General features: G+C 46.4%; 1 protein-coding gene across 4 annotated transcripts in view; it reads left to right on the top strand.

Annotated features, from left to right (window-relative positions):
- Positions 1–3497: 3497 nt before the first annotated feature.
- Positions 3498–23533, top strand: part of DCAF4 (DDB1 and CUL4 associated factor 4) — a 228797-nt gene continuing 208761 nt past the window's right edge. For 2 of the 4 annotated variants that reach the window (XM_069208944.1, XM_069208946.1), the window contains exon 1: positions 3498–3707. The gene's annotated coding sequence lies outside the window, so the exon portion shown is untranslated. The remainder of the gene's footprint in view (positions 3708–23533) is intronic. The other 2 variants (XM_069208945.1, XM_069208943.1) reach the window with 2 other exon arrangements.

Raw genomic sequence — 23533 nt, 5'->3', positions numbered from 1 at the left:
GTCACACCATTTGGTGCTTATCGTTTTTTGCGTATGCCATTTGGGTTGGCTTCTGCGGCTTCCGTATTCCAGAAGCTTATGTATCAACTGCTCGGTAATGAGTGCGGCGTATTAGCCTATCAAGATGACATTTTGATTGGTTCGGAGTCAGTCCAAGAACATCTACACAAACTTGATAAGGTTATCGGAATACTGGAACTTCATGGAATTACAGTTAGAAAAGAGAAATGCAAATTCATGGTTGATTCGGTAGACTATTTAGGACATAGAATTTCGGCTCAAGGGATTTTACCCAAGAAGGATTGGTTAAGTGCAATCGAAAATTCACCTTCCCCTAGGGATAAATATCAATTAAAGTCATTCTTGGGTCTATGTGAGTATTACTCACGGTTTGTGCAGAATTTTGCTTATCTTACTGAACCATTGAGAAAAATATTGAGAAAAGGGGAAAAATTTCAGTGGCAAGATGAACAGGTGCAAGCATTTTCTACGCTCAAAGAGCTCATAGTGAAGGTTCCTGCCCTTCAACCTTTCAGCGAAGATGCACCGTCCATCATTACTGTGGATGTGAGTGGAGTTGGTTTAGGTGCTGTTTTGAGTCAAATGGTGAATGGTATGGAGCACACCATTGCATTTGTGTCTAGGCGTCTTTCTGAGGCTGAGGTAAATTACAGCACAATAGAGAGGGAGGCATTGGCTTGCGTGTGGGGTGCTAACCATTTTTCAACATATGTGTGGGGTAGAGAATTTACTGTGGTCACGGACCATAAACCATTGGTTTATTTGTGGAATCACACAGTTTTTAATAAAACCAGTCCAAGGTTGACCAGGTTGTTAGCTAAGTTATATGAATTCAACATGAAAATGAAGCATATTTCCGGTGGGAGTAATGGCAGGGCTGATTTTCTTTCTAGGTGTCCGGTTTGTATTCCTAGTGATACAAAACAAATTGAAGATGAAGAGGTTGTAGTGGGCATGATTGATGGTGTGGTTGTTTCGGGAGGAATCATTTCTAGACAGGATTGGAAGGAGGCAGTGGACAAGGACAACTCTCTTTTGCTTCTTAAAAAGTATATTTGTGAAGGTTGCCCTGGAGGAAATGGTGTTCCTGAAGTTATGAGAACATTTGGTAAAGTCAAAGAGGAGTTGAATGTGGAGGACAACATTGTTATGAGAGGGGAGAGTTTGATACCTCCTAGTAGCTTAAGGTACAAATTAATTAAACTGGCTCACGAAGGACATGTGGGGATAACTGGCACAAGAAAACGGTTGCGATTGTATTATTGGTGGCCGGGTATGGACTCGGAGGTGGAGATGGCAGTCAAGAATTGTTATGAGTGCAAAGGGGCAGACAAAAGTTTGCATACGAGGGAGGTGCCATTGTGTCCTGTACCTTTTCCTGATAAACCTTGGCAAAAACTAGGAATAGATTTTATTGGTCCAATAGGGGGAGTGAATGGAGGCAAGAGGTATGTGTTGGTTGCAGTTGATTATCATTCCAAATGGATTTCGTACAAATTTTTAAGAGAACCTAATACTATCAGTGTAATTGGATTTTTGAAAGAGATTTTTCGTCGGGAAGGAATTCCTAAATATTTGGTCACGGACAACAGCGTACAATTTGTTTCGCATCAGATGAGGGAATTTTTGAAAGGTCTTAGTATTAAGCATCTTACTACTGCTTTATATAGTCTGCAAGGTAACGGTCCTGTGGAGAGGGTAAATAGAATATTCAAGGAAACTATTCAATTAGCTATTCCTGTGGGGAAGAGTGTGCAGGATTCGGTTGCAGAAAGAATTTGGTGCTATCACAATACTCCTCATTCGTCTACAGGGGTAGCTCCTTTTGTTTTGTTAAAAGGTAGATACTCTTGCAATGAATTATTTCCTGAGTGGGTGGTGGAGGAGACCATGTAGGGAAGGGTCATTCCTGATATTAAACAGGTGAAAGAGAGAGTGGAGAAACTGCAAGATAGAAGTAAATTGAGATATGATAATCTAAAAAGAGTGTGGGATATGCAGTTTGGTGTGGGTGACAAAGTCAGAGTGAAGAGGCCTCATGGTAAAAGAAGTGGTGAGTCGAGTTTTTATCCTGTTACTAAGGTCATCAGAGTATCAAAGCATTCTGTCATGGTGGAAAATGGTAAGTGGTGGAATAAGAGGAATGTGGTGAAGGTTCGTCATGAGCAAGAGGTGGTTCATGAGGTTCAATCTCCGAGTATTCTTGTCCGAGGTGAATTTACTGGTGGGGGTATTGTTGGTAATGGTCAGGAAGTGGGTTCTGGCGAAACTATGAAGAGAAACAGGGTGGTACATGAAGGTGGAAACTACAGTATGGGAGGTGTGAGGAGGTGTGAGCAATCAGGAGGAGGGCTCTGGTGAAAACATACAGGGAAGCAATGTGCAACATGGATGCAACAGTGGAAATTCAAACATTAGATGTGAAAGCGTTCCGGGTGGAAATCTGGAGACAAACGTTAATAGGCCCAAAAGGAATGTTGTTTGACCTAAACATTTAAATCAATATGTATTGTATTAATGCAGATGCATTTTGTTTAAAATTGGGGTATTTGTAGATCAATGTCTGTTGTTGTATTTGTTAAGCGGGAAGATGTGTTATGTTATGATTGTATGTTATTTATAGCAGGGCGCCTTTATGGAAGGTTCCCTGCGGTGAATTCTGGCGTGCTCAGCGGCATTCCAGAGGAGACAGGTGACGGCTGGATTTCCCTCTGGAGGGCTGCTGAGGACGTCGGTGTTGATACGGAAAATAAAACACTGAAATACAAGAATAATTCTCGTTCTGCTGGACTTCTTCCTGCACCGGATTCAACACATGTGCGAGTTCTAAAGAATGTCACGCATCTTTCCATTTAACAACCAGCAGCAAAATGTATCTTAAAAGACACAGTCTAATTAATAAGAGCCTAGCGAAATGTTCCATGGATTTACTATCTACACACAGATCGTGAAGGGCAATATACCTGATTCTTTTAAGCCAAAAATACGTTATTTAGCTGCCTCGTGCCTAAAATTGCAGTTGTTGTATTCTATATCAATGGAGAAACTGAAGCCCCCTATGTTTATTTTTTAATCTCCCACTTTTTTGTTTTACAATGATGGCATATATGATAAATTAAACCAATATGTACTCAATGGACACACAATCCAGCAATCATAAGCAACATCTCTTTGAACTCACACGCCCAGAGTGATCGCTATTCATCTTACAACACACAAGATTATAAATAATGAGGTCTACATAGATTGCCTCGACACTCTGATATCCATGGTGCGTAGCCTTCTCCAAACTTTCTGAATTCAGTATATGTCCCACATAAAATAATGCCACACTAGGTAATGCGTTTCATGCTATGCCCCTTTCTCGAACCAGAAGAGGGTAAGCATCCGCTCAAAACAGATGAATCGAAAACGAAACAAAAAGCGAACCGGAAGCACTTGCTGCTGAGCGCCGGTCCGCGTGAGGCTGGGCAATCACTTCCTGTGAGAAGGAGACGGGCGGATAGTGCGTGTCATTTGCGTTCACCAATCACCGGAGCCGTGTGCTCAGCATGCACAAGCCCCTCGGAGTACCGACTGAAAACTCGTCAGTCTCATTAAAAAGTAGTTTTCATGTGGGCCTTTCCATCGCTTTCCCAAGCCCCGTCCGCACCTGCGCTAGATAATTAGAGTCGCAAGCAAAGCAGGTAGGTGATCGTTTTTTTATATCTTTTTAAGGTCGGAGGGTGAGGGTGTATGATTCTGAAGTCTTCAGTTTAAAAATAATACTTTATCGCCCTGTCCCACACTTGAGAATGTTTTTTTTTTTGCAGTTTTGGTATTATAGTTGTATGTTTTATAGTTAGATGTTTACTTTCACTGCTTTCTTTTCCACCAGCCCCACCCTCGCCCTCTATATCAGGTATCTGAGGGATGGTAGTTCCAAGTTATATATTTAAGTTCCGTGCCTAGCCCCATCTACCTTATTTAATTATTTACCCCTTGTACCATCATACCATTTACAAAATCTAAACTCCAAAAACAAGTAATGGCAATGCCAATAGCTCCGGCTTTGAAGGATTGTTATATGGTGATGTGAAGCATTAATTGTAGACAGCATGGGGTTGGATCTGCACTTGTGTGTAAGCAAAGAACTGTAGAATAATATTGGTTTTTAGGTTAAAAGGTAAAATCACAGTTGCACTGTCAAGCCAGACTTAAAAACTATGTAGGTTAAAGACTTCCCTTCTCCCATGTGTGCTGCTACCAGAGATTAGCAGCATAATTTTTCTAGTTGTCTGAGACACTTTAATAGCATTACAATGGCATCTACATGCTCCTGAAAGTTCTAACTCAAGCGCAGGATACATGAACAAAATTATCGCAGCTGTATGGCAGGCAAGCGCTTTTTTGTGGAAGTACACAACTTCTCCCTAATCAAAACATGCACTCTTGGCTCCCAACATGTGAGCGGAGCCAAAGCATCCCTCCTGGTGATTCTCATATAATTGACAACAACTGGGCTGTCAAGTTAGACCATAAAAAGAATTAGCTTTGAGGTGGTCACTGGAAAGTTGACTGTATCTTGCCACCCATGCATGATACTTCTTGGTTCAGGTTCAAGTGTGGTAGTATAACAGCCCTTGACTGGTGCCACTGTGTTATGTCTGCTGCCTCTATTACTTCCCCTGGGGACTTATCAGTACTAACTTTTTTTTTACATCACAGTTGTATTTTATGTGTTAGCACATGATTAATAACAGCCACTTGGTTCAACACTTGGGCCAGTTTTAATAAAAACCGTAGGTCCAATCAGTAGGGGTGGGAAGGTTGGCTGTTCCCTAGGTTAGTTGTCACCCCTCAAGGTCACCTCAGGCTTCTGCTGGTGTGGCAGAGGCTGGGCAATGCACAGTGCCCACAACAAGGGAGACAGTAAGGTAATATCAAGCCCTAACTCTTAAGCTGCACCTCTTCCTGGACCGGTCACTTCCACGGGCTCAGGGAGGTTCCCACCATCCCAGGTGCCTAATACAAGCGGAGGTGCAGCTGCCTACACCTCCAGCTAGACTGGGACTTCTGCCGCACCTGCCACTGGTGAGTATACTATATAGTATTGGGCAGGGGCGCAACTAGATCCACATTTCTGGGCGGTGGGGGGAGGGGGAGAGCTAACACTTCAGATGCTGGAGGCGGAGCCAAATTCAGCGTTAGACTAAAAATGGCTTATGGGGCATCCTGTCATTGTAGTGGTATAATGTATAAGGTCATTCTTTTGCCAATATAAGACAGCTCAATTTAAAGCACGATGGGCCTCTAACATTAACATATTCATAATAGGACTTAACAACCTTTACAGAATGTTTAGGACTCTCCTTCAAGGAATTCTAGCAAAACAAATAGTAAATGTTGTATTTCACTACACATTCAATGTGTTTACTTAAACGTTATAATGCTATTTTTTTCAACAAACAGTGACATGTGATGTACTGTAAACACCTGAGGTCAATTGCATTGGCCTAAACCCACTAACCCTTCAAAATACTTTTAGAAGATAATTGGGTTTCTTCATCTTTCCTCCTTCCAGGGTGTTTAAAAAAAATGTGGCAAATAGTGCAGCTTAAGCACGTCTATAGATATTGTTCTACTGAAAGGAATGAATGGTTGAGAATAATTATGTAAAGTGCACTTCTACCCTAACCAAGCAGCCTGGTGTTGAGCAATAACTGAAGGAGATGTAGGGACTGCACTAATAACCAACTTTAACCTGTTTTAGTCGGTTATCACTACTACGTAATACCATAGGATACTGATTTGGACCCAGAGTAAACGTGGTCTCTCACTGGTGGTAAGTCTACAAAACTCAACATTGTTTCTGCTCTTCCGGTGAGAGGAGTGTGCCCATCCCTTGATTCTCTTCTGCCTCTGATACAGTCTATATCTAATTATTAAGAACACATCAGTACAGTATTATTCAGTTGGGAGGGCCTGTCATAAAAGGTGGTCTATAACCAAAAAGCCTTTCAGTTTCCAACATTACTGGTTCCGCTATCTGGTCCAGTATATGTATATCGGAGTTTCTTGCTATATTCTGCCTCCACCCATTTCATTGCCTACCTTAAACAGTTGTTTTTTGCTAACTGCTGTTGTTGATCTTCACGACATGGCTAGGCAACATGTTCCTACCACTATGGTCAAATCTGTACACCTGCTCATTCTTTCTTCATTTCACTCTGGGCGTCCGGCCCAGCATGCTCACCTTCAGAGTACAGTCTATTCTCCTACCCTCTAGTTTAGCTATTGTTTTAGTTGTATTTCCAGTAGTTTAATAAATGTGAGCACTCATATGATCAAATCTTACTGAGCTTCCTTGGGGTGGGGTAGTTTTGATGAAGAAAATTAAATTGTATCAATTTGAACAGGGCAATGATGTCACTGCTGGACAGGGCTGTAATCAGGTAGACAAATCTCTTAGGTTCAAGGAAGTTTCCCTGCCCAAATGAAGCTATTTGGATCATGAGTTAAGGCAGAAAGCAAAGGCAACAATCTATTTGCTAGCACTTTCCTCATGTTTTTATAGTCTATGTCCGTCATAGAGCGGTCTGTTCAAAGTCCTATGAAAACTACCACAGCGTGATTTCAGAATCAGTTCTAGAATGCCTGTCAGTTGTGGAGGCCTGAGTAAGTTTTGTGTCTGGTTATAGATCTCCAAGAGCTGAGAAGTCAGCAGTCTTTTGTATGTGGAGTAAAATTTGTTTAGCAGGCCATCCAACCCTGGCCCCTAGTTATCACTTCTTTAGCTTGCCTAGTTTCAGCCAGGGTCAATGGTGCCCCCAGAGCAAGTCTTTGATCTTCTGATGAAATGGGAAGAGCCTGATGTCCATGTAACTTTAGAAGGTACACCCTATATCTCACTCATCCAAGAAAGTGTAGTACTTAAGAAAAATGTCATCAATGTTGGTCTGTGTATAGTGCACACTCTGGGTTATTTCTTCACAGCATCGCCACTGGAATACGGGGGACATCTGAGGTCAGGAAGGCTGCTAACAACCTGCCTGATCTGTCACCCTCTCAGAATTGCTTGGCTCTGAATTCCTTATAAGCAGATCAGCTCAATTTATTTTTGATCGTCTTGTATCTTTCTCTACATGCTGGTAATCTATCATTGCCCTTAATGTCAACATCAGAAACCCTCTGAATAATGCTGCAGGATTATGCCTCTTTTTGGCTGTAGTGTGAAAGTTTACAGATTATAGGCCTTTCTGGCCCTCCGGGTGGCAGTAGTGATTATATGGTCCTGTGTGCCTGTTCGACTGAGAAAAACTTGGACAGGCAATCAGTTGCAAGTGTTGTACTTAGTAACTGTTCCAAAAAAATGTTCAATGCTAAAGCTTTTAGATCTTTTGGTGAGGCCCCTAATCTGAATGTTGGTCCTCTTAGCTTTTCCTTCTGTATCTTTGGTCCGGTAGTCAAGGAATGAGAATCTGTCATGCACATTCTCAAAGTGCTTCCTGAGGACTCAGATCACATTGTCAGTTTTGTTTCTGCTTCTGATACTAAAGCTGCCAGCTTATTCTGATCTGAGTTAACCCTACATCAAGAACAAGAGTGTCAATCATTGTTACCAGTGCTGCATGAGTATCATGTGTAGTAAGCAATATAGGATCAGTATGTTAGCCTTCCCACAGTTGCAGTTCACCCCTTGCCTCCTTACTCTAATCTCCAACTTTAAGCTCTACCCAGGCTTTTACTTTCTTTTGCTTGTTCTGTGCTTACACACATGTCTTCCCTTCCTCTTTCCCGCTACCCATTACTTGTACCCTCCCTCACTCCTATAGTCTGTTGCTTTCTCTCAATGGTTCTGCCTCGCTTGCATCCATTTTCCCTCCATGCTGTAACTTCCCATATGTTTGTTACCTGGCTAGTCTGTACCAAAATGGCAGATACTTTTAAGTAAGGGCTAGTAAAATCCCTTGGAACTGAGCAAAAGCTCATACTTATTATTGTTTGAAATACAAAGTTTAAGCAATTGATACAAGTGTATATCCAGGACCATTGGAAATATGTGAAAGTGTGGCTGTGGCATTTTTCGTTTACTTGTAGATTTGCCTCATTTGCCACATAACTTATCAGCCGCCTCAAAATCTACAGATTTTACCAAACAAAAACTGTTTTCATCTCAAACAGTTAAAAAGTTACAAAAACAGGCCAACATGTGTTGTCAATCAGTGGGAGGCCCTTTGCAAATGGTGAATGGTCACCTTTTTGTTGCTTATTTCTGTTTTTAGGTGTTAAACAGGTACTAATGAGGTGCAACCAATTCTTAGATAGTGTTAACAAGTGTAGCAAGCATTGCAACGCCAATAGGTCTCATAGTGTGGCAGCTGTTCAGCATGGCTAAAAGGTAGTGGCGTGAAGTGTCGCAGTGGAGTGGGGGAGTAGTGTATCATAGAGTGGATTGTAGAAGAATGGGGTGGATTTGATTGATGTACAATGGGGTGGATTGAGTGGAGTGGGTGGACTGGTGTGTGGAGGATTGGATTTGGCTGGGTGAATTGAAATGGGGTGATTGGGATTGGGTTGGATTTGAGTGGGGTGGATTAGATTGGGTTGGGTGGTTTCGATTGGAGTGATAGAGGTGGGGTGGATTGGAGTGGGGTGGATTGGATTGGAGTGGGAGGATTGGATTGGAGTGAGATGATTGGAGTGGGGATTGAATTGACGTGGGGGTGGATCGATTGGAGTGGGGTGGGCTGTATTGGAGTGGAGTGGACTGAACTCGGGTGGGCTGGATTGGCTTGGGACAGTGTGGGTGGAGTTGAGTGGGGTGAATTGGATTGGGGTGTGGTGGGCTGCAGTGGGATGGGTGGGGTGGGGTGGATTGGATTGAGGTGGGGTGGATTGAATTGGAATGAATTGGAGTGAGGTGGATTGGAGTGCGGTGGGGTGGACTGAACTGGGATGGGGTTGGGAGGATTGGATTGGGCTGGGGTGGATTGGAGTGCTGTGGATTGGAGTGGGGTGGAATGAAGTGGGGTAGGCTGGATGGATTAGACTGGAATGCAGTGGATTGAACTTGGGTGGGGTAGATTGGGGTGGATTGGAGTGGATTGGAATGGGGTGGGAGGGACTGGAGGGGTGGAATGGCGTGGGGCCGATTGGACTGGAGTGTATTAGACTGGGGTGAAGTGGATTGGACTGTGGTGAACTGAACTGCAGTGAGGTGGACTAAGTGGGGTGGAGTGGGTGGATTGGATTGGGGTGGAGTTGAGTGAATTGGAATGAGGTGGAGTGGTTTGAGTGCGGTGGATTAGGTTGTGGTTGGGTGTATTTGATTGAGTGTGGTGGATTGGATAGGGTGGAATGGATTGGGTGGATTAGACTGGAGTGGATTAGAGTGGGTCGGATTGGAGTGAGATGAATTGGATTGGATTGGTGTGCAGTGAATTGTATTAGTGTGGGCTGGATTGGATTGGTGTAGGCTGGATTGGATTAGAGAGGGATGTACTGGATTGAAGTGTGGTAGATTAAGATGGCTTGGAGTGGGGTGGATTGGACTGTAGTACAGTGGATTAATGTGGACTGAAGTGGGGTGGATTAAAGTGGATTGAATTGGAGTGGGGTGGATTGGATTGGAATGAGGTAGGTTGGGTAGCGGTGGACTTGAGTGGGGTGGATTGGATTGGAATGGGATTGGTTGTATTGGAGTAGGGTGGGTTGAATTGGAGTGGGCTGGACTGGCGTGGATTGGAGTGGGGTGGGGTAGATTTGATTGGGGTGGATTTGATTGTTGTAGGGGTGGATTGGACTGGTGGAGAGTGGGCTGGATTGTAGTGTGGTGGATTGGAGTGGGGGAGAATTGGATGGAGTAGGGTGGATTGAATTGGGGTGAGGTGAGGTGGATTGGATAGGTGTGGGGCAGGTTGGAGAGGGACAGATTGTTTTGGATTGGAGTAGGTCAGATTACTTTGGATCAGAGTGGGGCAGATTGCCTTGGACCGGAAGGGGGCAGACTGGAGTGGGGCAGATTGTTGTGGATTGGAGTGGGGCAGATTGGAGCGGGGTAGATTGAATTGGATGGGGGTGGGGTGGATTGGATTGGAGTAGAGCAGATTATTTTGGATTGAAGTGGGACAGATTGGAGTGGGGAGGGTTAGAGTGGGACATATTGTTTTGGATTGAGTAGGGCAGATTGGAGTGGGACATATTGTTTTGGATTTGAGTGGGGCAGATTGTTTTGGATTGCAGTGGGGCAGATTTTTTTTGGATTGGGGCATATTGTTTTGGATTGGAGTGAGGAAGATTGTTTTGGATTGGAGTGGGGCAGATTGTTTTGGAGTGGTGCATATTATTTTTGAGTGGTGCATATTATTTTTTATTAGAGTGGGGTGAATTGAAGTGGGGCAGATTAGATTAGGGCAGCCTGGAAGGATTGGAGTGCGGTGGGGTGGGGTGGGTTGGAGTAGATTGAGGTGAGTGGTTTGGATTGGAGGTGTTGTGGCATAAAGGGGGGGTGTGGATTGTAGGGGGCGGATTGGAGTATGGTGGATTGGAGTGTACTGCATGATTATGCATTAAAGCATAATTTCAGAAATTGCACAAAATAAAGAAACAATGCCACTTTGCAATATTTCAAACAAGTTCATTGTCATCTTTTGAGAAGAGTGTACAAAAGCAAAAACTAAAGGAAACATGAGTGGACATTGAGAGAAGACAACTTGGCAAAATAAAAGAAAGTTCACTTTAAAAAATAAAACTTTGTTTGTCCTGCTGGCATGTTTTTGGCAGTCACAAGCGTTCTGTTTGCAGGGCACTAGAGGTTAAAAAGAACAAAATAGTACCTTGATCACATCGGGAGCAGCGGACGGACACTAATTGAGTTGAATCAATCAGTGCTTGGTCCCTGCTCAACACAGAGGAACAGAAATTATGTCTGGCCTGCCTTGACGAATTATGAGGCTGTAAAGAAGAGTGCCTCACAAGCCAACAAATGGAGAACGACAGGTGGGCTCCATGCCCTTTATTGTACACAACAGCCTCAAAAGTGAGATGCACGCGCTAGCGCATGCACTCACAGGCTCAACCCTATAAGTGCCAAATTAATAAAGTAATACTATCACAAAATGCCCTGATTACGCTGCATAATTTGCCTTTTCTTGTCACATAAATTACTCAACCCTGCTGCATAATTTGGCTCTCCCCTGCCGCAGAATTCCAGTGGCCCTGCATATATTGCATCAAAATTATTTCCAAGCAATATACATAATTTCTAACATCTTCATCCTCTGTTCTGATGTTAGCGCCAAAACGACTGCAGGCCTCCTACCCGTTCTGATGTTAGTGCCAAGACACCTTCGGGCATTTGCCACGCTTAATAAATTGTATCTATATCAATATAAATTCTTAAATGATTATTAAAGCTAATGAGCCGTACTCTTCATTGTTTGCTTGGCTCTAGAAATTTCATATGATCTGGCTTGATGACTTTGAAACTCAGTTGTTAAATGAAATAACTGCTGGCTTCACAGTCGCTCTGCTCCAGATGATGCCTTATTTTTGTCTATAACTCCAAATATGCATTGTGAACTCTTTAGGACTATTATACTTTCTGCAATACTCACTGTACTGTGCTCATTTTATATCCTACTGTAATTTTACTTTAGTGACATTATAAAATAAAATGAGAGTGTTTGAGCAAAAAAGATAAAGGAGCATAATTGAAATTTAAAAAAAGACATACATCAGATTTTTCCTTAAGTTGCTTTTCACGTACCAGCAATATCCCCATTTGTATCTGAAAAAGTGGCAATCCTATATACATACATCATATGTCCACTTTAAATTCACCTTTCCCCTACGTTTTCTGAAAAAGCCTGTGTTGATGTGGGTGTATTCCTTTTCGTTTACAGGATACCTTGTTCATTCTTGGACGGGGAGGGCTGGCTTTATTTCACACCTGTAAACCCTTTAACATTGCCAATCTTGTTGCAGTTATCATGCAGATACAGCGATTAAGCAATGAAAGAGCCCTGCAGAGGAGGCTGCTAAAGGAAAGAAAGAGGTAAAAAACAAAGTAAACACAGAGACTTACTGTGAACGCCAGGGCTTTAGGTCAGACAGAGTAATACTCTAGATGAGCCTTGATTATTGCCTGTCGGTGTCAGCCCAGCTCACGGCACCTGACAGAGGAGGCTGAAGCCCTTTCAGACCAATGATTGTTGTGTGCCTGGTACTGGGCAGTATGGTCCTATAATGTACTGCAATAGAAGGCAGGCTCCAGTCATGAACCCGTCACACCCCCTCGCCGTTCCTCTGCAGCTCAAACTGTGTGTGTAGGAGTGGGGTCTGATAATCTGATACTACAAAACGAGGCGGCTCGAACCAGCTTAAGGCTGCACCACAGTACCTTTTGGCAATGGCGTCCATGTCTGAACTTGTGATGTTGGTGCTGGTGTTGCTTGTCGTCAGGCCGTCACCCACCACAATCAGCCCACGCCAGGCCGCTCTTCTGTACGACCTCCTTTCCGTCACTCCACTGCCTTGCATTGTCCCTCTAGAGAGCAGCCTTATAAAGTGCTGATGTGCCAAGTCTGACCATGGGCCGGTGGCTCTAAGGGCCTGTAAACCTGCCTTAAGCTGCCTGGGGCAACTTGAACCCCTGCAGTGACATTGCAACAGCTCCCTCCTGCTGTTCTCTTCAGCCCCTCTCCATGCCACTACTTGCGGGAGCAAGCAGGTTTTTGGTACTTGAAAGTAAGTGAGCAGCATTCCTCTAGTTCCTCAGCCTGGTCTCTCTTCACTGTCTCTATGTATCCATTTCCAGGACATTGAGGTGTCCTAAATGTTATGCTTAATAACATCAGAGGAAATATTGTCACTTGATATTAACCATTTAGCTGTTAGGGCGGCACACATTTTTACCACCCAGCTTGCCCATAGGTTTTCTGAGACAAAAGGTACCCCTCTTGTGTGGTTAGCCCTTGCACATGTGATAATAAAGGGCCCAAAATACAACATGGACAACCCAGATTTTTTACTCCCCTGTCCAAAATCCACACCTACCCACATTCTTGATGTCTCAGTGTTGTGTTTTGCAGCCTTTTGTGTTGCACGTGCTGGGCGGAGCCACACTAGCAGGTAGCTTTTTTATTAGGAGAAGTGGAGGAATTCTGGGTGGCAGGAATTTTGTGGATCCCTACAGAGTCTGGAAGTTTGGACCACCGATGTAAGAAAATGAATGTATTTTGGAAAATTTGAGGTTTGCAGGACAATGAGTAATACAACATTGTCGGATCCACATAAAGCACACCACCTTGAACTCATATGGGTGTCAATGTGTGGGTTTAGTGGGTTTCCTCGAATGGTGGCTGACCTAGAGCCAAAACAGTACAGCAATTCAGCATGGTAACTGGGAAAATATTGACAATTAGGTCCACTCTGCAGCCACATGCATTAAAGCAACCCCCAAACGAATCAAGATTTCTTCTTTCTTACCATAGGAATAAGGATACTCTAGTCCCTACTCTAGACTATTGAGGCTTTAGGAGTAGGTGCTTGTTGGAAGCTGGCCTGGTGTGTGGTGAGCACCTATGTTGTTATCACCTTATACCTGGTCCAGGTATCCCCTATTAGTGAGCTGTGTCCAGTGTCTAGAAAGCCAGGCTCTCTAGAGGTATCTATGGATGAGCAGCCAAGACTTATCCAGGAGACATACAAAGCTTATGCAATACCACTACAGTCACAAAACACATGAAAGAGCCACACAGTGTTACAAAAATAAAGGTACTTTATTATGGTAACTGTAGGAGGCTGGACTGGCTTGTAGTGAGTACCAAGGGGTACTTGCACCTTGCACCAGGCCCAGTTATCCCTTATTAGTGTATAGGGTGTCTAGCAGCTTAGGCTGATAGATAATGGTAGCTTAGCAAAGCAGCTCAGGCTGAACTAGGAGACGTGTGAAGCTACTACAGTACCACCTAGTGTCATATGCACAATATCATAAGAAAACACAATACACAGTTATACTAAAAATAAAGGTACTTTATTTTTATGACAATATGCCAAAGTATCTTAGAGTGTACCCTCAGTGAGAGGATAGGAAATATACACAAGATATATATACACAATAGCAAAAATATGCAGTATAGTCTTAGAAAACAGTGCAAACAATGTATAGTTGCAATAGGATGCAATGGGGAAACATAGGGATAGGGGCAACACAAACCATATACTCCAAAAGTGGAATGTGAACCACGAATGGACCCCAAACCTATGTGACCTTGTAGAGGGTCGCTGGGACTATCAGAAAATAGTGAGAGTTAGAAAAATAACCCTCCCCAAGACCCTGAAAAGTGAGTGCAAAGTGCACCAAAGTTCCCCTAAGGACAAAATAGTCGTGTTAGAGGGAAAATGCAAGGAAAACACAAATCAGCAATGCAACAACGATGGATTCCTGACTGAGGGTACCTGTGGAACAAGGGGACCAAGTCCAAAAGTTACAAGCAGCTCGGAGATGGGCAGATGCCCAAGAAATGCCAGCGGTTGGTGCAAAGAAGCTCTTACTAGGCTGAAGAACTGTGAATACTGCAGGAACGACAAGGGCTAGAGACTTCCCCTTTGGAGGATGGATCCCCCACGCCTTGGAGAGTCGTGCAGAAGTGTTTTCCCGCCGGATGGACGCCAACAAGCCTTGCTACACGCAAATCGTGCGTTTGGCGTTTTTGGACGCTGCTGGTGCGCAGGAGGGACCAGGAGGTCGCAAATTGGACCTGCAGAGAGAGGGGACGTCGAGCAAGACAAAGAGCCCTCACTAAAGCAGGTAGCACCCGGAGAAGTGCCAGAAACAGGCACTACGAGGATGCGTGAAACGGTGCTCACCGAAGTTGCACAAAGGAGTCCCACGTCGCCGGAGACCAACTTAGAAAGTCGTGCAATGCAGGTTAGAGTGCCGTGGACCCAGGCTTGGCTGTGCACGAAGGATTTCCGCCGGAAGTGCACAGGGGCCGGAGTAGCTTGCAAAGTCGCGGTTCCCAGCAATGCAGCCCAGCGAGGTGAGGCAAGGACTTACCTCCACCAAACTTGGGCTGAAGAGTCACTGGACTGTGGCGGTCACTTGGACGGTGTCGCTGGATTCGAGGGACCTTGCTCGTCGTGCTGAGAGGAGACCCAAGGGACCGGAAATGCAGCTTTTTGGTGCCTGCGGTTGCAGGGGGAAGATTCCGTCGACCCACGGGAGATTTCTTCGGAGCTTCTGGTGCAGAGAGGAGGCAGACTACCCCCACAGCATGCACAAGCAGGAAAACAGTCGAGAAGGCGGCAGGATCAGCGTTACAGAGTTGCAGTAGTCGTCTTTGCTACTATGTTGCAGGTTTGCAGGCTTCCAGCGCGGTCAGCGGTCGATTCCTTATCAGAAGGTGAAGAGGGAGATGCAGAGGAACTCGGCTGAGCTCATGCATTCGTTATCTAAAGTTTCCCCAGAGACAGAGACCCTAAATAGCCAGAAAAGAGGGTTTGGCTACCTAGGAGAGAGGAAAGGCTACTAACACCTGAAGGAGCCTATCACAAGGAGTCTCTGACGTCACCTGGTGGCACTGGCCACTCAGAGCAGTCCAGTGTGCCAGCAGCACCTCTGTTTCCAAGATGGCAGAGGTCTGGAGCACACTGGAGGAGCTCTGGACACCTCCCAGGGGAGGTGCAGGTCAGGGGAGTGGTCACTCCCCTTTCCTTTGTCCAGTTTCGCGCCAGAGCCTGGGCTAAGGGGTCCCTGAACCGGTGTAGACTGGCTTATGCAGAATTGGGCACCTCTGTGCCCAACAAAGCATTTCCAGAGGCTGGGGGAGGCTACTCCTCCCCTGCCTTCACACCATTTTCCAAAGGGAGAGGGTGTCACACCCTCTCTCAGAGGAAGTTCTTTGTTCTGCCATCCTGGGCCAGGCCTGGCTGGACCCCAGGAGGGCAGATGCCTGTCTGAGGGGTTGGCAGCAGCAGCAGCTGCAGAGAAACCCCAGGAAGGGCAGTCTGGCAGTACCAGGGTCTGTGCTACAGACCACTGGGATTATGGAATTGTACCAACAATGCCAGGATGGCATAGAGGGGGCAATTCCATGATCATAGACATGTTACATGGCCATATTCGGAGTTACCATGGTGAAGCTACATATAGGTAGTGACCTATATGTAGTGCACGCGTGTAATGGTGTCCCCGTACTCACAAAGTTCAGTGAATTGGCTCTGAACAATGTGGGGGCACCTTGGCTAGTGCCAGGGTGCCCTCACACTAAGTAACTTTGCACCTAACCTTTACCAGGTAAAGGTTAGACATATAGGTGACTTATAAGTTACTTAAGTGCAGTGTAAAATGGCTGTGAAATAACGTGGACGTTATTTCACTCAGGCTGCAGTGGCAGGCCTGTGTAAGAATTGTCAGAGCTCCCTATGGGTGGCAAAAGAAATGCTGCAGCCCATAGGGATCTCCTGGAACCCCAATACCCTGGGTACCTCAGTACCATATACTAGGGGATTATAAGGGTGTTCCAGTAAGCCAATGTAAATTGGTAAAAATGGTCACTAGCCTGTCAGTGACAATTTGGAAAGAAATGAGAGAGCATAACCACTGAGGTTCTGATTAGCAGAGCCTCAGTGAGACAGTTAGTCACTACACAGGTAACACATACAGGCACACTTATGAGCACTGGGGCCCTGGGTTACCAGGGTCCCAGTGACACATACAACTAAAACAACATATATACAGTGAAAAATGGGGGTAACATGCCAGGCAAGATGGTACTTTCCTACAGTAACACAAATACTAAAATACGGTATAGGCAATACTCCACCAGTAGGTGAGTAAACACACTATTATATACACATTAGTAATCAGGAATTGGCATAGAAAGCAATAGAAAACAGTAAAAACAATAGCAAGTACTGAAGGCCCGGGGGGGGGGGGGCAGAGACAAACCATATACTAAGTAAGTGGAATGCGAAAATCAGCCCCCCAACCCAAGGAAGTGGAATCGGCAGAAGGGAGCTGGAGGAATTAGGAACCCCAAAAGGTAAGTAGTGGAGTGCCCCCAGCAACCTGGAGAAAAGAGGTAAGTACCTGGTTCTCCCCAAAACCACCAAAGAGACTTCAGAAGAGGATTTTGCAAGACCCAGACAAAACCGCATGAAACCAAAGGTGGATCCTGGTAGAGGAAGACCTGTAAAGGAAGGGGACCAAGTCCAGTTCACGTTGAAGTGTCCGGTTGTGGCTGGAGCCACTACCCACCCATCTGTGGATGCAGAACCAGGTCGATGGTGGACAAAGACGGTCAGCAGTGCAGCACCGGAGCAGCAGTAGAGTTCCTAAAGTGATGCAGCCGATGTCCCACATCAGGAGAGTTGAGGTTGGTCAGTGTTGTGGAAAAACCACCAACAAGCCTTGGCAAAGGCAAAAAATCGTGAAAGAAGAAATGCAGGGCTGCCGGGGACCAGCAAGTGCCAGGGGAACTCAGCCAACGGAGGGAGTCCCAGTTAACACTCAGGAGTGAGGAGAGTTGCAGGAAGAGGAGGTAGCCCCCACAGGCGACCGACAGGTCACAAGCACAGGAGTTGTGGTGAGGCCCACGCAGCACACCTAGAAAGAAGTCCCACGTTGCCGGAGAAGTACGCTGAGGGCTGTGCCTCGCTGGGATGAATGCTATGGTCTGGGGCTATACTGAGCCTGAAGACCCCTTGTAGGAGATGCCAACAAGCCTTGGTAGCTGCCTGAGATGTGGTGCACAAGGGTACTGTCCTGCGTGGAGAGGCAAGGGCCTACCGTTCCCCAAGTTGGACAGCTGGTACAGAGGAGTACTCCAGACTACCACCAGTGATGCTGGATCCATGCAGCTCTGGGGGAGAGGAGATCCACACAGCCGGTCGTCGTTGCAGCTGGTGCCTGCAGATGAAGAGGAGTGACTCCTTCACTCCAAGAGAGATTCCTTCTTGCTTCTTGTGTGGACTGAAGACTCGTCACCCTCAGAGGATGCACAACCGGGGGAAATGTTACAGTTGCTGGAAAGAGCCAGAGAAATAATGTTGCAGAGCGGAGTCCTTGCTGTAGTTGCAGATTGTCGGTTCCTTGACGGGGCAAGTTGCAGTTTCAGTGGCCAGAAGGTGAACTAAACAATGCAGAAGAGTCCTGCTGGAATCTTGCGCATTGATTCTGAGGACCCACCCAAGAGGAAGATCCTAAATAGCCCAGAAAGAGGGATGGGTCACATAGCGGGGGGGCTGTGATGTCACCTGTCTGTCCTGGCCACTCATATGCTCCAAGAGGCCTCTGCCCATCTTGGATTCAACATGACAGAATCAAGTGGCCACCTGGAGGAGCTGTGGGCACCACTCCTTGTGTGGTGATGGACAGGCAGGTTATTACTACCCTTTCCATTGTCAAGTTTCACGCCAGAGCAGGGACCGGGGGTCCCTAGACTGGCGCGAACCGGTTTATGCAAGGAGGGCACCAAATGTGCCCTTTAAAGCATACCAGAGGCTTGGGGAGGCTACCCCTCCCAAGCCATGTAACCCCTATTTCCAAAGGGAGAGGGGTGTTGTCTCCCCCTCCCAAAGAAAATCCTTTGTTCTCAGTTCCTAGGCTTGAGCTGCTCAAGCAGCAGGAGGGCAGAAATCTGTCTGTAGGATAGCAGCAGCGCGGACTGCCCGGGAAAGCCCTGCAAACTAGTAGGAGCAAAGCTTGGTAGGAGCAAAGCTGGGGGTCCTCTCAGGAGCCCCCAGAGTACATGGAATCATACAACCAATACTGGCAACAGCATTGGGGTATGATTCCGACATGTTTGATATCAAACATGCCCAGGTTCGGAGTTACCATTGTGTAGCAGGACACAGGTATTGACCTGAGTCCAGGATATGGTTAAAATTGCACATATGAAGTCCAGGAAAATGGAGCTGGAGTCCATAGTGGCACCTCTGCTCATGCAGGGGTGCCCTCACACACAGGTACTTGCACCCTGCCCTCTGGGCTAGGAGGGCCTACAATATGGGTGACTTACATTGACCTGGTGCAGTGACCTGTAGTGAAAGGGTGCATGCACCTTTTTACGCAGGCTGCATTTGAAGGCCTGAAGACACATTTTGTATGAGCTCCCATGGGTGGCATAAATCATGGTGCAGCCCATGGGGAACCCCTGGTGCCCCGATGCCCTGGGTACTTAGGTACCATATACTAGGGACTTACATGGGGGCACCAGTATGCCAATTGTGGGATGTACAAAGTCAGGAACAACCAAACGTAGAGGGAGAGAGCACAGTCACTGGGGTCCTTTTTAGCAGGATCCCAGTTAACCCAGGCAAAAAGTGGGGGTAACCATGCCAAAAAGAGGGTACTTTCCTACAGTGCTGATGTCAGAATTGGCCAGACCCAAACTACTATTTTATCACAGATGATTATTCCTAACATCCAGTGGGCTTTCTGACCCCCTTTAGAGGTGAGGGCATGGTCCAGTGCCAGGGTGGGCCTCCCTTATCCTTGTGTTTGTTTTGTCGCCACTTTGAAATCCCTGGTGCCTAGTGGGATTTCTGCCCCCCACCTCCAGGTGAGGGGGGTGGCAAATTGAGAGCAAACCCATCTCTGGCCCCTGGGTATGAGGGGCAAAGACTGTATTGCTCCTTTTGGGGTACTGGTGATGGTCAAATGCAGAGTGCATTTGTTTTGCCCAAAGGTAAAATCCTTGACATCCAAGGGCTTTCTCCCCCCACAGGGGTTGGGGGCAGATTAGGACAACCTCCCCAGTCAGAACAAATCTATGGGCCCCCACCCCCATGGGGCAAAACATTCTGTTGGCCCTTCTTGGGTTAGGGTATGCCCAATGCCAAGGTGGGCCACCCCCATCCTTTTGTTTGTTTTGGTGCCATTTTGAAATACCTGCAGCCCAGAAAGTTTTCTGCCCCCCCCCACTCCTGGGGCCAAAATAAGGACAAACCCCTCTCTGCAAGCCCATGGTGCTCAGTGAGACTTTTTGCCCCCTTCTGGGATTTGTGGTCCAATGTCAGGATGGAACATCTACACCTTTGTTTTGCCCATATTTAAAATCCCTATTGCCTAGCTTACTTTTTGTTCTCTATATGGGGCACAAACACCAATCTGCCTCTCTAGGGGCTGAAAGACTATAGTGAGTGTCCCCTTAAGGGGATGGGCTCATGGTCCTCTACCAGACTGGGCTCCGCACACCCCTCTTTTGATTTTTTAGTAAGAACAATCCTTGGCATTTAGTGCCCTTACACTTCCTTCCGTGGATTGGGGCAATCCACTGATGTGTCCAACATGGGGAGCACAAAGACTGTAATGCCCCCTTGTTGTGGTGAGGGCATGGACCTATACATGATGGGCCACCTCCCACCTCTTTGTGTACTTTTTAAGCCTTCGCCTGGTGTGTAGTGGCCTTTCTGTCCCTCCATGGTAGAGTGACTACTACAACAGCAATTGCCAGTGGCTGAGATTAATTCAAGCATTCAGTCCATCACCTTGTTGTTTTTGCAGTTTGTGCCCTACATAGGACTTGTATGCCCAGATATGGGTCCTGTGCTTCATGTGCCATAGTACTCAGGCTATACTTCACTGATGACACCTAAGTAGGTCACAGTTGGTCTGGGGTTACTTGTTGCCTCTTCTGGAGGGGGCATTGCCTGACAGTTCGGGACGGGCTGTTACCATGTGTAGTTGGGTGGATACTGATCTGCATAAGGTGCGTCTTTATCTAGATTGGCATGGTAGGCGAAAAGCGATGGACTGGAATACGGCCCGAGTGATTGTCAGTGGCTGAAATTAATTTGAGCATTTTATCCGCCACCTTGTTGTTGTTGCTGCTGTTTGCCCTCTCCAGGGGGATGGAGATTGGTGGCAACCTCCTCTCCTCCAAATAGACTGTAATGCCACATGTTGGGATGGAGACATGGTCCTATGCATGAACCCCTTTGCTTTTTCCTGAGTTTCCCTGGTGTTTCGGCTTCTGCCTCCTAGGGGCACCTTTTGCCTTTCATCTTCACTTTATTCTTCCAGCCGTGGAGAACATAATAATTTTCAGAATAAAGCAATAACCTGCACGCATATTCACTTGCTACAGGCAATGTTTAGTTTACAAATAACTTAGCAGGGGAGAGCTTGGCCCTGGAATTAGGTGCCCTTCAGAGAGATGCATTGCCCCTTAGAAGTGCTGTAAGCATACAACAGAATACACTGCTGTCTGAGGCACCAAACTTCATCATAGGCAGTTTCTGAAGAATCAGTCACTGTACTATGTCCATCAATCCGATTTAGAATACAGGTATTTCATTCAAACAAATCACATAACTATTGTTTTTTTTATTATTGTTTTTTTTATTGGCATTTATGAAGAACAGCAACAAACATATAAATCAGTGAGGTCAACAATTCGCTCTATAGGTACAATATAAAATAGGGATCATTTAGGTCTACCATCCAGCAGACTTAAAGCTCAACACAGCAGCAAACAGCCTCTATTACCCGCTATGATGGCCAATTCACATTAATGAGACCTCCAAGTGTGTAATACAAGCGAGCCAAAAGAGACCAACGCCTTCAAGAAACAGGAAGCAGAAAAGGAAGCATCGAAAGGTAGATAAGAAGAGAGTAGTATGCAACAGAGGTCGTCATGAATACAAACAATGATACAATAACATACACTAATATATCAGGGGAATATGCTTATTGCACAATCACTTGGGGTGTTAAATTACCGTATGTTGGTCAGTGAACAGTTCTCCAAGAAGGAACGCAGGGGGGCCCATATATCCTGCGGTCGGGATCCCTCTGGCATGAGGTCCCAGTATATCAACAGCTGTTCCTGACGGTACGAGGCATCACTCAACCATTCAGCACAGCGGGGAATTCGATGTCTCCCCCAGCATATCACAACTTTGCGCTTGGCCAACAGCAGCAGCAGTCCTATCAATCGTCTGTGCACAGCCGGTTGTTCCTCAACATATCCCAGAATGGCAAGCGTAGGGCTGCGCGGCAGCCGGGTCTCAGTCATCTCCTCAATCGCCCGCAACACCTCTGTCCAATACACACACAGCACTGGACAGCTCCACGCCAGATGCAGGAAGTCTGCATCAGGGGCCATGCACCTCACACAATGCGCTTCGGCCCGAAGGCCCATATTCTTTAGCCCAAGAGGAGTGTAATATAAGCGATGAAGGAAGCTGAAATGTATGAGGCGCAAACTGTAATTGGGGGGCAACTCTTGCATATGTACACAGCAGCGCGCCACTCTTCATCAGAAATGGTTTCCACCATGTCCATCTCCCATACGGCTTTGGCTTTTGTCTCTGTCCCCCCCGCCTCACGCTGCATGCAGACATATAACCTAATAATGAGCCTGCTTGGGGATTGCATTTGATACAGAAGCTCCAGCGCCCCACATGCCGCAGGCATTGCAGGGAAGCATGGGTAGTGCGTGCGTAGCATAGCACGAATCCTAAGGAAAAATAATATGTGCAGCACAGTAACAAGTACACCACCAAGTGCGGCCTCCAAGGAGATAAATCTCCCTTCCGTAAACCAGGATCCCAGAGTGGTCAAACCGGCCTCGCGGATGAACTCACAGATTCAAACATCCTCCGACAGCTGTACACCGCCCACGTCCAGAACTGGTATCGAGGGGGCAAAGGTCTCCCCCACGGCCGTGCGTCGCAGCAGCGCCATCCAAGCTCTGTCTGTGCACGCCACTGTGTCAACCCCTCGCGGTCTGGGCCTGGGCAGCCAAACCGCACCCTCGGTAGTCTATCTGGCCACACAGCATCACTTTCAGGTGCCAAGTGAGGTAAGTATCAGATAGGGTGTATCCAAAAATGTGCAAAATGGGCCTGAGCACAATGGTAGTATAGTGCCAAGTCTGGGTCCGCCAGTCCACCCCGCTCAAACGGAAGTGTCAATTTTTCCCAGGATATTCTGGGGCATTGGCCAGCCCAGCCCAGGCCAAGGTTAAAAGGGCAGATCGAAGCCGTTTCAGAAAACTACCAGTGAGAACCAGAGGTATGTTGATAAAGAGGTACAAAAACTTGGGCAGTACAACCATTTTCGCTATCTCAATGTGACCCATCAGCGAGAGCGGCAGAGAGCGCCACCTCTCTATCTTCTCTTCCAACCACGTAATGACCTTGCCATAGTTAGCTGACCAGAGCATGTCTGTGTCTCTGTTTAGCCATAGACCCAGATATTGCACCGGTCCCTCAATCCAACAGAGGGGGTATCTAAAGGGCAACTGTACCGTGGCCGCAGAGAGGGGCATCACCACCTATTTAGACCAGTTAATGGTGATCCCGAATATCTGTCTAAATCCAACTATCTCATCCAGGAAGGCATCTAGGTGCAGCTGCGGATCTCGAACATACAGAGCGACATCGTCCACGTACATGGATATCAGCACCTGTGATTATGATGCTGACGCAAGCGGCTCCATCGCTACAGCAAAAAAAGTAACGGAGAGAGTGGGCATCCTTGGAGAGTTCCTCTGGCAACTGGGAATGGGTCAGATTT

Source organism: Pleurodeles waltl, chromosome 9 (genome assembly GCF_031143425.1).
Source record: "Pleurodeles waltl isolate 20211129_DDA chromosome 9, aPleWal1.hap1.20221129, whole genome shotgun sequence".
NCBI classification, from domain to species: Eukaryota; Metazoa; Chordata; class Amphibia; order Caudata; family Salamandridae; genus Pleurodeles; species Pleurodeles waltl.
Note: the sequence above shows the minus strand (reverse complement) of the source record. Positions and strands in the feature narration are given on the sequence as shown.